At 33.4% G+C, this 12,172-nt stretch overlaps 1 long non-coding RNA gene across 1 annotated transcript; it reads right to left on the reverse strand.

Moving 5' to 3' along the window:
- Window positions 1-5,913: 5,913 nt before the first annotated feature.
- LOC149033773 (uncharacterized) lies at window positions 5,914-11,891 on the reverse strand. Its single transcript, XR_016175887.1, has 3 exons — window positions 11,436-11,891; window positions 7,836-7,993; window positions 5,914-6,601 (listed from the first exon to the last, which is right to left on the reverse strand). It is a non-coding gene; the product is annotated as an uncharacterized LOC149033773 (long non-coding RNA).
- Window positions 11,892-12,172: the final 281 nt, after the last annotated feature.

Here is a 12,172-nt window from a genome sequence, read left to right on the forward strand (position 1 = left end):
TCTCTTGGTGTTACGAGAGAGGAAAATTTATAACGCTAGGCTAAATGATTTTCCAGCTTTTATTACCTCCCTATGGTTGGTAACCTGTTAGGATATTAAGACGAATATACGAGTGATCTGTTCCAATTTTCCGCTTGTTATTTCTGAAGAATAATGCCCTACTATATATATAGGCTCTAATTTGCATCGAATTAACGAGATCTTGTATTAATTTTATCACTCTTAGTTGACATCTACAACGTGTTAAGAAAAATTACGTATGCATATGTAAATGAAATTAAGATTAATCTATTACATACTTGATAAATATTTTAAACAAGCTAAAATGTGATATTATAATTAAGAAACACTTTGTTTGTATTCCTTTTTTAATCTAACTAATTCCCCATACAGATTATCGATTGAAAAATTATTTTAACCTAAAAACAAAATAAGAATCAAGTTATCAAGTATTATATATATATATATATATATCTGGTTTCATTCGATAAAATTTCTTTAATTCGTCTCTTGGAAGACATTCGTCCTGGTAAAGATATTCACTCGTCAACTCGATTGGGAAGTTTAAAACAATTTTTATATCTCATCTCTCAGAACTACCACCACCACCACCACTAACAGTAGTAGCAGAAGCAGCAGTCAGTGGCATCGTCGAATCCTGAGAAAAGGACTCCCAAAGAGCTCGTAGTCTTTTCCTGACTTCGTGACTTCAACGAAAAGTAAGCGGGGGTTAGAAAGGGAGGATAGGAAAGGGAAGGCTTCTCAAACTACGCCAAGGATGCACACTGGGATTGGCGGAAACTTTTCAATTTCCTAAAGACAACCGCATTGCGACTCGACGATCTTATAGTCAAATCGTAAAAGAAATGCCCTGTCGAATAATTGACGACTGTCGATTTTCTCAAGAAAGAAAAAAAGAATCTAAAAAAAAAAAAAATAATAATATCAAATTAATACTTTAGAATTAAAAAAAACCCGTGGAAGTTAACCTCGAAATGTGTGAATTAATTTACCATTATTCATGAAGCTATACTTCAACATTTACTCCTGCGTCATATAAATATATAACACGTATCTATATATAATATGTATAATCTAATAACGTGACTCTCTCTATATATTAACATTGGTATAGGTATATTATATATATAGTATATGTAAGTGTATTTAAGGGACTTAGGGGAAAGTTCTCACGCGGTCAGCTTTATGCACTTCGATCTTCTGCACAGATTGCAGAAGCTTCTCTCCTCCTCCCCCACCCCCACCACTCTTCACCATGAAACTTCACCAAAGGCCAAGAAACATAATTTTGTAAAATTGGCAAGAGGATTATCCGCGAAAGTCATTGTAACTAAACGGCACCAAGGAAAGTTTTCTTCTTCTTCTTCTTCCCTATACCCTCCCCCTTCATCCACCACCCTCCTTGAAATTCTCTTGATCGAAAAGAAAAAGAGAATAACGTGGAATGAAATTCGTAGAACTTCTTTATCGATTCTACCGTAACAACCCTTTCACTTTGTTTCCCTCACACTCACACCCCCTTGCACACCCATCGCACCCCTTTCAGCCCACGGTACACCATAGTTTTCTTTGATTTCTTTCTATTTCTCTTATATTCGCTAGAATCTTTTTCCCTCGCCACTTTATCTTCCTTTATTCCTTTACTTTCTTTTTTTTTCTTTTGTTATTTTCCCTTCCCCTTCCCCTCAGCCCTTTTCCCTCTTCATCGTGTGACCAAATAAATTAGTTGTCACGAAGAGGCAGAATGTAGCAGCCAGTTGGCTGGCAGATGAACGATAAAATTACCCGGAATAAGCTTAGGACCGGAAACAACGTTGAGCCACATCAGAGATATTTGTGGAAAGGGGTTTAAAGGGGTTAAAGAAATTCATTTTCTACCTTATACACAGGGTGTTTTAGAAATTTTTTTCAAACGTATTATAAGATCAAAAATAAAGTTAATTTTGACACACCGTTTATATGTTCAATAATTCGACGTTTATCTAAATCTTGATAAATATTTGAAATCATTATTATTCCATATACATAATAATTAAATTAATATATGAATTATTAAACAATTTATATTATTATATTATATATCAATATTAAATAATATTATTTAATAATTTATATATAGGAATAATTAAAATTTAATACGATGAAATTTAGTAACAGAAAATAATCGTAATTATTAATTTTGTTTCTTCTTTTTTTTTTCAATGTAAAATATTATAGATAAATCTATGATTATTGTTCCTAACTATGAATCTAATGTAATCAGTTTAAGATATCCTTCTTCATCATAAAGTATTATCCGTCGAAATGGTATTCCACGAGGAATATTACCTTCTGATTCCTCGGCGTATTCTATCTCTTTCTCTCTTTTGCTATACCACCATCATCGATCAAAAGATGGCTGAATCGACTTACCGAAGGAAGAAGAAGGGCCAACCAACCCATCTAACGTTAGCACTCACATAGTAATTTACCCTTAAGTTACAGCTCGATATGTGTCTAACTCGCTCAACTTTTACATTCATTTTTCTTCCAAAAATAGACTCTTTTAGAGAAAATCGAAAAAGAAAATGGAAAAAGATATATAAATGTATATAAGAATGAAAATAAGAAGAAAAAATAAACGTGAATTAAATTGGTGGAGAAAAATTTGCAATAACTTTGACAATTCAACGTCAAATTCGATTACAAAGTAGTCGTGTAAGGCCCCGTGTAAGATTGACGCAACACTGACGCAACCCTACACGGGGCCCTTTCCCCACTACCACCATCAGCATCTCAGGTTTACAAATTGTTTTTTCATTGGGGTTTCATTTTGAAGTAAGAAAAATGTTTGTTTCTTTTTTTATGGTTTTTTTTTATTTTTTTTTTCATCATCATCTTCTTCTTCTTCTTCTTCTTCTTGTTATTTATTCTTTTCTACGATATCAATCTTTCTTTCTTCTCAAGAGCTTTCGGTCCGTCACGTAGAAAGTATGAAGATACCGCGGTGTGTTATATTTTTGTGCGCGAGGATGAAATAACGTTTCTAAGAAACCGGTTTCCTTTTATTTCACGGGAATAAACACGTAACGAGGACAACGTCAAGAATAACTTTATTGTCTTAAGGATTTATAAACCTGTCAGACGAAATACTATCTCTAAATCTAGTTCATATAATTATTTGAATTATGATAAGAATGATAAATCAGAAACAATTGTAAAACTAATATAAATATATACGTAATTGTTGTAATTTTATTTTAATATTATCTAAGACTCTAAGTCTTCTAAGGTTCTGTAAGTTTTCAATAGATGGCGATGTATGACAATTCAATTATTTCACGTTTTTTTTTCAGAGTTACATACGACACAACAAACCTTACTTTTTATATTTTTTATAATTATTCAAATTATCAATATGAACGAGTATTTATTGGAACCAATAATTTTAAACGTAACTCCTTCAACTGCTTTGGAAATAAAGAATAAAAAAACAAAATAGCAAATGGAAAAGAAGATTCGACGTTATTGAAAAAAAATAAAAAGAAAGAAAGAGAAACTGAAACGAAGAGAGAACGGATAAACCTTTTCGAGGTGAATTGGAGTCCTACAGAAATCTAGAAATCCGTGAGAGAAACCATGAAACGAAGAAAAGAGAAGAAACGAAATGTATATATATATATATATACAGTGTGACTCTAGTTTTAATCAAGAAACTTTGCGGATGCTGCTCACAAGGACTTCTATTCTGAGTTACAAAACATAAAGCAATGGAGAAAATATATATATATGTATGCAACGACCTGGATTCTTTATCGGCACGTGAACTGACGTAAATGGGCTAACATTTTTATTTTTTATTTGTCTTCTTCTTCTTCTTCTTCTTCTTCTTCTTTTAGTCGTTAATTTGTTGTCTTTATTCGAGTAAGTAAGAAAAATAAAAAAAATAAAAAGGAAAATAAAGTGACGAGAAAGGAGTATTTTAATTTTTTTGTGTTATAACAAGACGTTTATTGACATGAACTAGTAGTAAGAACTTTGGTGGAAAGTTAAATTTGCAATCCTGGCAATGTGATTGAAGCAAAAGGAGTAGGACAGTAGATGAAGGACTTAAGAAACCTGTCTTCTTCTTCTTCTTCTTATTCTTCTTCTAAACGCAAAGCTCTTTCAATCTTTCCCTCAGCAATAACTTCGAAATTGCAAATCGGTACGTACCAGCGTATTCCAAATGAATAACGTTTTACTTTGCCAGCATACTCGTATTTTCGAGTCTTGCAATTCACTTTCTCGTGAATTCGAAAGAGGAAGGAAGGAAGGAAGGATGGAAAAGGAAAAGGAAAAGGAAAAGGAAGAAGGCAATTTTTCGTCGTAAACTTTTATCGCTCACTTTGCGATCGTCTCACGCGAATACGCGAGGTGACGTATCAAAGTACTTACTTTAGAAATTCTACGAGTAGAACCTTAGACTTATGCTACAATATTCCATTGAAAATATTCTTTCATGTTAAAGCAATAATTATATTTTTTTTTTTTTTTTTTTAATATAATACAAATTAATATCATTTAAAATCTATCTTAAATCAAAAATTAGTAATTCAACCATTGAAATCATTTTAAATGAACAAAACAATGAAAAGAAAAGGGACTTTTTTTTGTTATATGCGTGAAATAGCATCTCCTTTAGAGATTTCACTCGTCCCTTTTCCCAAGGATGAGCTCTACCTTTCCATATTAAAATTCAAAGTCACCGTCCTAAACACACACACAGACACACATATATATATACATATATAGGAAGAGCGGACGAAATCAGCATAGGAGGAACATTAATATCCATTACATTCTCGGCAAAACTAACTCGGGAAATTCGCGTATTCGCGAAGCGTCGCGACGCCCTTCTTCCGTCCAACGACTAAAGGCACATCCGTAAACCGTTTTGTGATTTATAGAGAAACTTTAGCCTTGAGACAGTTGCCTTTCTCTCTTTCTCTTTCATTCTTGTTTTCTCTCCTTTCCAAATTCAACCTTTGCTATCTCATTTTCCGTCACTCGGTTGGATTACCTCGAAAATCTGTCGTCCCTTAATTGTCGCTTCGAAACTGCCATTAACTAACCATCAACGAAAGTACTTACATCTTACTAATGTCATCGAACTCTCACAACCATACTATTTCCAAAAGAAATCCTCCTTAATCCTCCTTAATCCTCCTTAATCATCATCATCATCATCATCTTCATCATCATCTTCAAAAGAATTTTATCAAGAAAATGTGACACAATTCATAAATCAAATGTTAATAATCAATTCGCATATGTGTTGGAAAAATGTAACTTGAACAAAAGTATTGCAAAAAAAAGGTAAAAAAACTGTAAGAACGATGATCTATCGAACATCGTAAGAGATTGCATAGATCAGCAGATTTTTTTAAAAGAAAAATGACGTCATAGTTACAGTCTGGTGGTGTTCACTCTTAGGTCAGTTATTTGCCAACGTAAAATATAATGTCTTTTTCAGACTGAATAATATGATCGCCTTATCTTCCTTGGTGTTCGACTTAAAACTAAAAAGAAAAAGCACATACATAAAATGAAAAAAGATAGATAGATAAATAGATAAATAGATAGAATGAAGTAAAGAGAAAGATATCTTTCAGTATGTTTTTGTTCGACAAACTTTAAAGTAACTTTTAACATATATACCCAAAAAACTATTTACTATTGTCAGAAAACTAAATAACAATCTTTCTTTATCTTACACGAATTTCCGTTCTTTTACTTTTCTATTATTCTACTTCTACATTTCTTATTATATGTATATATATATGTATGATTTCGTGAAATCTTTTCCTCTTTCTCTTGTTCTTTTTCTTTATCTTTATCTTTATCTCTTACTATTGTCGACGTTTTCTCGCTCATTTCAAACAGATGTCACGTTATGACTTCGTGCGAACAACTACTACTACTACTACTACAACTACTATTACTATTTCTTATCCTACGATTGTGTGTGTACCTTGCCTTAAATGCCAACTCCCCACCAATTTTGCCAGATGTCATATAAAAAGTTTCTTACAAAGTATTAAGTAAGATATGTGTCTACATATATATTTCTTTTTTCTGAACTTTTCTTACGAAACCAATTATTATTCGATCATTTAAACTGTCTAACATTAATTTTACAAATTTTCATATATACAAAAGAATTATTTTCATATTGAATTTTTATTTTCTTTTTTTCTTATTTACAACACTTGTAGCAATAAAAATCGTTCGATATTCGAAATAAAACTTTTCTCTTCCATTCTCATCTTCATCGATAAACCCCCTCGTGCTTTATTACCCAGCGAGAAAGTAATCGTCCAGGAACGTTGAAAGCCCCTTCTAACAGAAGCATCAGTAGTAGTAGTAGTAGTAGTGGTAGTAGTAGCAACCAGGAACCAGGAACCAGGCTTTCGTCTTTCAAAGAAGCATCCCTTCGCAACAAGAGTTTCCACCCCTCTTTATCCCAAATTCTAAGTTGATACTAGTAGTAGTAACCACTTTGTCCAACCCTCGGGGAAAGAAATTAGCCGCGAGTTAGTCGAACCTTTCGATCTGTGAACTAAAATGGGTAGAAGCTTGTATTAGTATTAGTTTGAAGATTTCTGATAGATTCAACGAAAGTAAAGCAAAACGGGGAAAGAATAAAAGAATAAAAGAATGAAATAAAGGAAGGAAAAAGGTAAAAGGGGCAAAGGGAATCTTCTTCCTGTTCACACGAGCGTGATTAATGCCTTTAACACCTCCTAACTCTCCCCACTCACCCTTAACTACTCATTCTATCTCACTCCTGCTCATTCTCGAGCTCGTAATTCCAGCCACGATTTTAATAACCGGCTTCCCTGTTCGAACCGGTAGTTTCTACTACTACTATTAACACACATACGTATACAACATATTTGCCCACATAATACCACCTATATGCGAGAACATCGAAGAAAGGAAGGGAAGGAATACTTCACTGAGGTGTCTAATGGCACGTGTTCAACCTATGACGAAAGTGATATCCCGTTGTGATATATAACTTTGATATATTTTAATTGAATGAACAATTTAAAAGAAAGTAATACTTAAACGTAGATTTATTATTACACATACACATTTAAAATAATTCGAGTAATAATTTTCCAAAAATTTATATAAACTCGTATTTTATAGAAATATCAAATGTTATATTATATTATACGAAATAATACGATTTTGATTGAGTTTTGTCAAAGAATTTTCTATATATATATAATAAAACGTAATCGATATCTTCAATGTAGTGTTCTATCACGTAGAAGCTTATTAAAAGTACTTTGATGAAATTCCGTGCACGTGGCCATCGATCAGGGACATTTTATGGCTGAATCAGATCGTATAGGTAGAGGTTATGTATATCACGTGTCCCAAGGAATCCCCATCGTATCGATGATAAATTTATCTCTGTCGAATCTGCTAATCCTTCGTTCGAATTGTTAATACCGATAATACTCGATCGATTATTAACCATTCTTCTGTTATTTTCGTAATACCTTGTGTCGAACATACATATATATATATATATATATAAGCTAAAATTCATTAAACATCAAACTGTTGAAATATTGCATAACATAAAAAAAATCAGATCGTTTCAAAAGCTTTTGTAATATTTTCATTTTCCTATATCAAAATATTTGATAATTATTTTCTAAATTACATTGTATTATTTAAAATCTAACCTAAAAATTGAGTTAACCTAAAACAACGAATTTCTTATCAACTTTGTTCGTGTTCAACGATAAGAATAAAAATATCGGTACATTACTAACATAAAAGAGGATAGCTGGAAGAAACATCAACGTCAACTTCACAATTTCAGCAGAAACCGATTGTAATCCGTATCCAGTCAACCGAGTATGGTTGTAGTTGTGGTAGTGGTGGGTGGGTGGGTTGGCCTCTTTTATTTTCTCCATTCTACGCTCTATTTCTTAAAAATAAGAAAGAGAAACAATAATAGAAAAGTTGTGGCATTTACAAAAATTCAACCATAAACGTCACGTAACATCATCGATCTTGATTTCTTTCTTTGAAATAAACAAAGCGTTAAAGCAACAAGGGTTTTTAACGAATCCCACTACCATCATCACCACCATAACAATAAAGACCATAGGCCAGTTTACAAGATAAAGCTTGCAAGTACTACATACACACATACACACACACAGGTATAGAAAGATAGAGAGAAACTAGTCCTAACTTTTCCCTTAACAAATTCTATTATACTACTACCTTGCTATGTTACAACGTCGAATAGTAGAACATTGGTGTAACGAAAACTTTTAACAGCAGTTAACGGTTTACTACAACGAAAACCGCAACTGGCAAATTTTACCTAGATAAAAACAAGTACGAATCGTTTGCTTCGAATACGAATATACTTTATGATGAAGATTACTTTGAACAAAAATTTATGAAACTTTAAAAATAAAAAATTTAAACATTGATTGAAAAAATATTTTCTTTTTTGTGTTAGTTGCATTACAGTAAAAAAAGGTAATTTATCGAATACGCATATGTGTGTTTGACGAAGTGATTTTTAACATCTGCGAACTTATACAACTTTCATATATATAAAATATAAGATTCTTGTAGAGAACGTTACACACATTTACCCAAAGTAAGAAAGTGCATCACCGAAACACGTACGCGAAATATTTCAACGTCGTAAAAGTTTATATGTATCCTTGGAATAACTTTCAAGCCCTTCTTTTTTTCCTTTCCATCCATCCATCCATCCATCCATGCACCCTACCATTTTCCCCTGTTACTTCGATGAAAAGGTCAAGAAAAAAAAGAATAATATTCGAGCACACCATCCCGGAGAATTTTAAAATAATTGAATTGTAGTACATTGCCATCTATTGAAAATTTACATTAACTAAACACCTAAATAAGCTCTAAATAATACATTCTTAAATTAAGGATTAAATTCATTGAAAACCAATAATGTGACACTGGATATTTTTATATCAAGATATATATATAACTAAATTTTAAAGTAAAAAAAAAAAAAAAAAAAAAAGAAAGAAATAGGGTTTCATTTGACTATTGCATATACAATTTTCTCGCACCCACCTTTTGTTGTTTCCCTACTCGATATTAGACAACCAATGGGAGTATAGTGAAAGCCACTTAGCTCAGACATATAGAAAGTTCGCATTACACCGAAACTCAAATGCCCACCACCGTATGAGTTGGAAAGTGCATAAGAGAGAGAAAGAGAAAGAAATTATGAGAAAGAGAGAGATAGAAAGAAAAGACGAAGTGGAAGTTTCGAAACAAACAATACTAACAACAAGTGCTATACTACAACTGCACGCGCCGACGATAATTACAACAATAACTGCAAGTACGTATATACATATTATATATATATATATATATATGCAGAAAGGAGGCAGCAAGCTGCTTTAATTAGAATCGTGTCTGTCCTCGATTTAAATTCGCCCTTTTCAGGATCTCTCATCCTTATACCCTTTTCTCTCTCTCTTTCTCTCTTTCTTTCATATACATAGACACATAGACACACACACACATTTATTTTCTATCTCTGTCTATCTCTCAGCAATTTTAAGCGTCCCATCGTTCCTGCTTGCTTCGCATTTTTCCGACAGAAAGAAATGTAAAGCGTGTTCAATGCGTGCTTGTAACAGACTTTCTCTCTCTCTCTCTTTCTTTCTATTTCACACTTTTTCTCTCCGTTTTTGTCCTACCTATTTTATCTCGTACTTGTCACGAGAAAGCACATTTGTTCCTAGGGACTCTTTCTCTTTCTTTCTCTCTTTCTTTCTCTTTCTATTGCAAAAATGCATACCATGCTACACGAATACACATATGTATCTATATATACTATACTTATATACTTTATATATACTTTTTTTTCGATTACGTTGCCATCACGAGTTTTCTGATATTTTATCTGGAAATTAAATTACAGGATAATGATCAAGTTAATATAATAACTATATGCCAATGAACTAATAATTATAAATTCCAGGTAAAATGTTCAACACTGCAACCCCTATCAATATTGGGTTTAAGAAACAGGTAAGAAAACGAAGAAGATAAATAAGAAGTGGAGAACCAGCAACCGAAGGGTGAAGGTTGTTTGATACGAGTGTATAAGCGCTATGGGGGAAAGTACTTTCTTGTTTGGCACGTCTCTATGTCCGTAGTTGTTATTTGTTCCCCCGTGATACTCATGGGAATTGGTGACACACGGCGTACATCGCGGGGTATCGTCCAACTCCTCCTCCCTTAACTCCCAACCCCCATACCCGACATTTTCTTCTTTCCTACCTTAACTTATTCCCTTTTCTCTTTACTGACTTTCCCCTAAAGTGTAAAATAAAGTGAGTGAGTGAGTAAGAAAGTGAGAGAGAGATAAACAGATAGGAAAATGTTCACTTCAGACACCAAATTCACGAACCAAGGTGTATCTGTCTCTCTCACTCACTCTCTTATGGCTACTAGAAACACGTTGAAAATAAAACGAGAGAGAGAGAGAAGGATAAAACTCTCGCGAACAAACACACACCCTTTCCGTTCCTCGGGGTAATATTTAATTTCTTGCCCGACTGATTTCCTTCGGCGAACCCTACAAACCTCTTCCCACCCACCACCGAACGTTCCCTTGAGATTCTCTTTTCCACCAACACGATTTCACCCTAGAACGCTATTTCAGGTCGTCGTGATAAAATAACTAGCGAAACTGGCTCCTCACGCGAACAGTTTCTACTAAAACACATAAACTCTATAGTATAATATATATATATATCACACGATTGATCCCTTCTTATCCCTTTTATTTTTTCTTTTTAACTATTCTATTTAAAATAAACAACAAGCAAGCAACCAAGCAACCAACAAAACCGGACAATAATAACGCGAAAACGCGATAACCTAAACTTTCTCTCTTTCCTATCTAAAAATTGCAAGAAATAATCCAGAAACACACACTAACTCGCAATACCTGTTTTCCAACATTTACTTCCCCTTATCCAAAGAACATCTCACTTTATTCTAGGTTTTGTCTTTTACTTTTTCTTTCTTTTACTACCTTCGACTTATCCTTTTCTTTCTATCTACTTTTACATTTTTCCTCTCTTTCTTTCATTCCTCTTTTTATTTTTCTCCTTTTCTCCGATACTATTCAACCCCTCACACCAATCCCAAGCCCCTTTCTACCCCCTTTCTATGTAAAACTCTCTCTTTCTTCGTTTGTCTAACCAACTAGGAAATCTTCTTTCTCCCCTGCACAGTTTCACGACTATTTTAACTCGCATATTCTCTACCACACTCACTATGATGATGATCGTGGTAGTGGTATCTTAGAAGTACCCTTTTAAAAGAAAATGATAGGAGTATACCTGGATAAGGGCTGCTACTGCTGCGGTGTTTAAATTCCAAACTGGTCGTTGATGTTGAACGAAGGTGTTCGAGATTAAGACTCGATGAATAACCTATTCTTATTTTCTTTATTTTTTATTTAAATAAAAAGATATTCTTCCACTCTTCTTTTTTTACTATATTTTAAAAGATGTTATTTGCTAAAGCCACTATAGTGGCGCGTCGTATTGGAAAATAGCATCCGTGAAAGCTACTATAGTGGCGCCATAGCTAACTAACTAACAGAACTAGTCTAACGTGGACAATGCTCAGAAAAAATAAATCAGAAAAAAAATAGATATTTCTCAAGATTAACTAAACTCGTATGATTAGCTTTAGCTAGGTAGATAGCTAACAGAACAAGTCTAGCCTAGACAATGCTTAGAACAAAAAGAACAAGGGAAAAAAAGGAATTTACGCTTGGCGTGTCACTGGCTGACAATATAAAATATCACTGTGATGTTGGTGGAAACACGGTGCTAACGTCAACCTCGACGTATACACGTCCCACGTTCAATTAGCATCCCAGAGATCTACAACCCACTACATCCTCCACTACTCAGAGTTGGTTTACTCGACCGTGCTTGTCTCCTAGCCTACAAAATATATGTATGTATGTACATATATGTATATATATATATATATCTGTTTCATCATGATGATCATTTCCAAAGTGCTAGCTCGTACGAGATCGTAGTCTCCAACGTTTACAACATTG

This window comes from Polistes dominula, unplaced genomic scaffold (genome assembly GCF_049000335.1).
Source record: "Polistes dominula isolate Pdom_NZ unplaced genomic scaffold, Pdom_raw_medaka contig_29, whole genome shotgun sequence".
Classification (NCBI taxonomy): domain Eukaryota; kingdom Metazoa; phylum Arthropoda; class Insecta; order Hymenoptera; family Vespidae; genus Polistes; species Polistes dominula.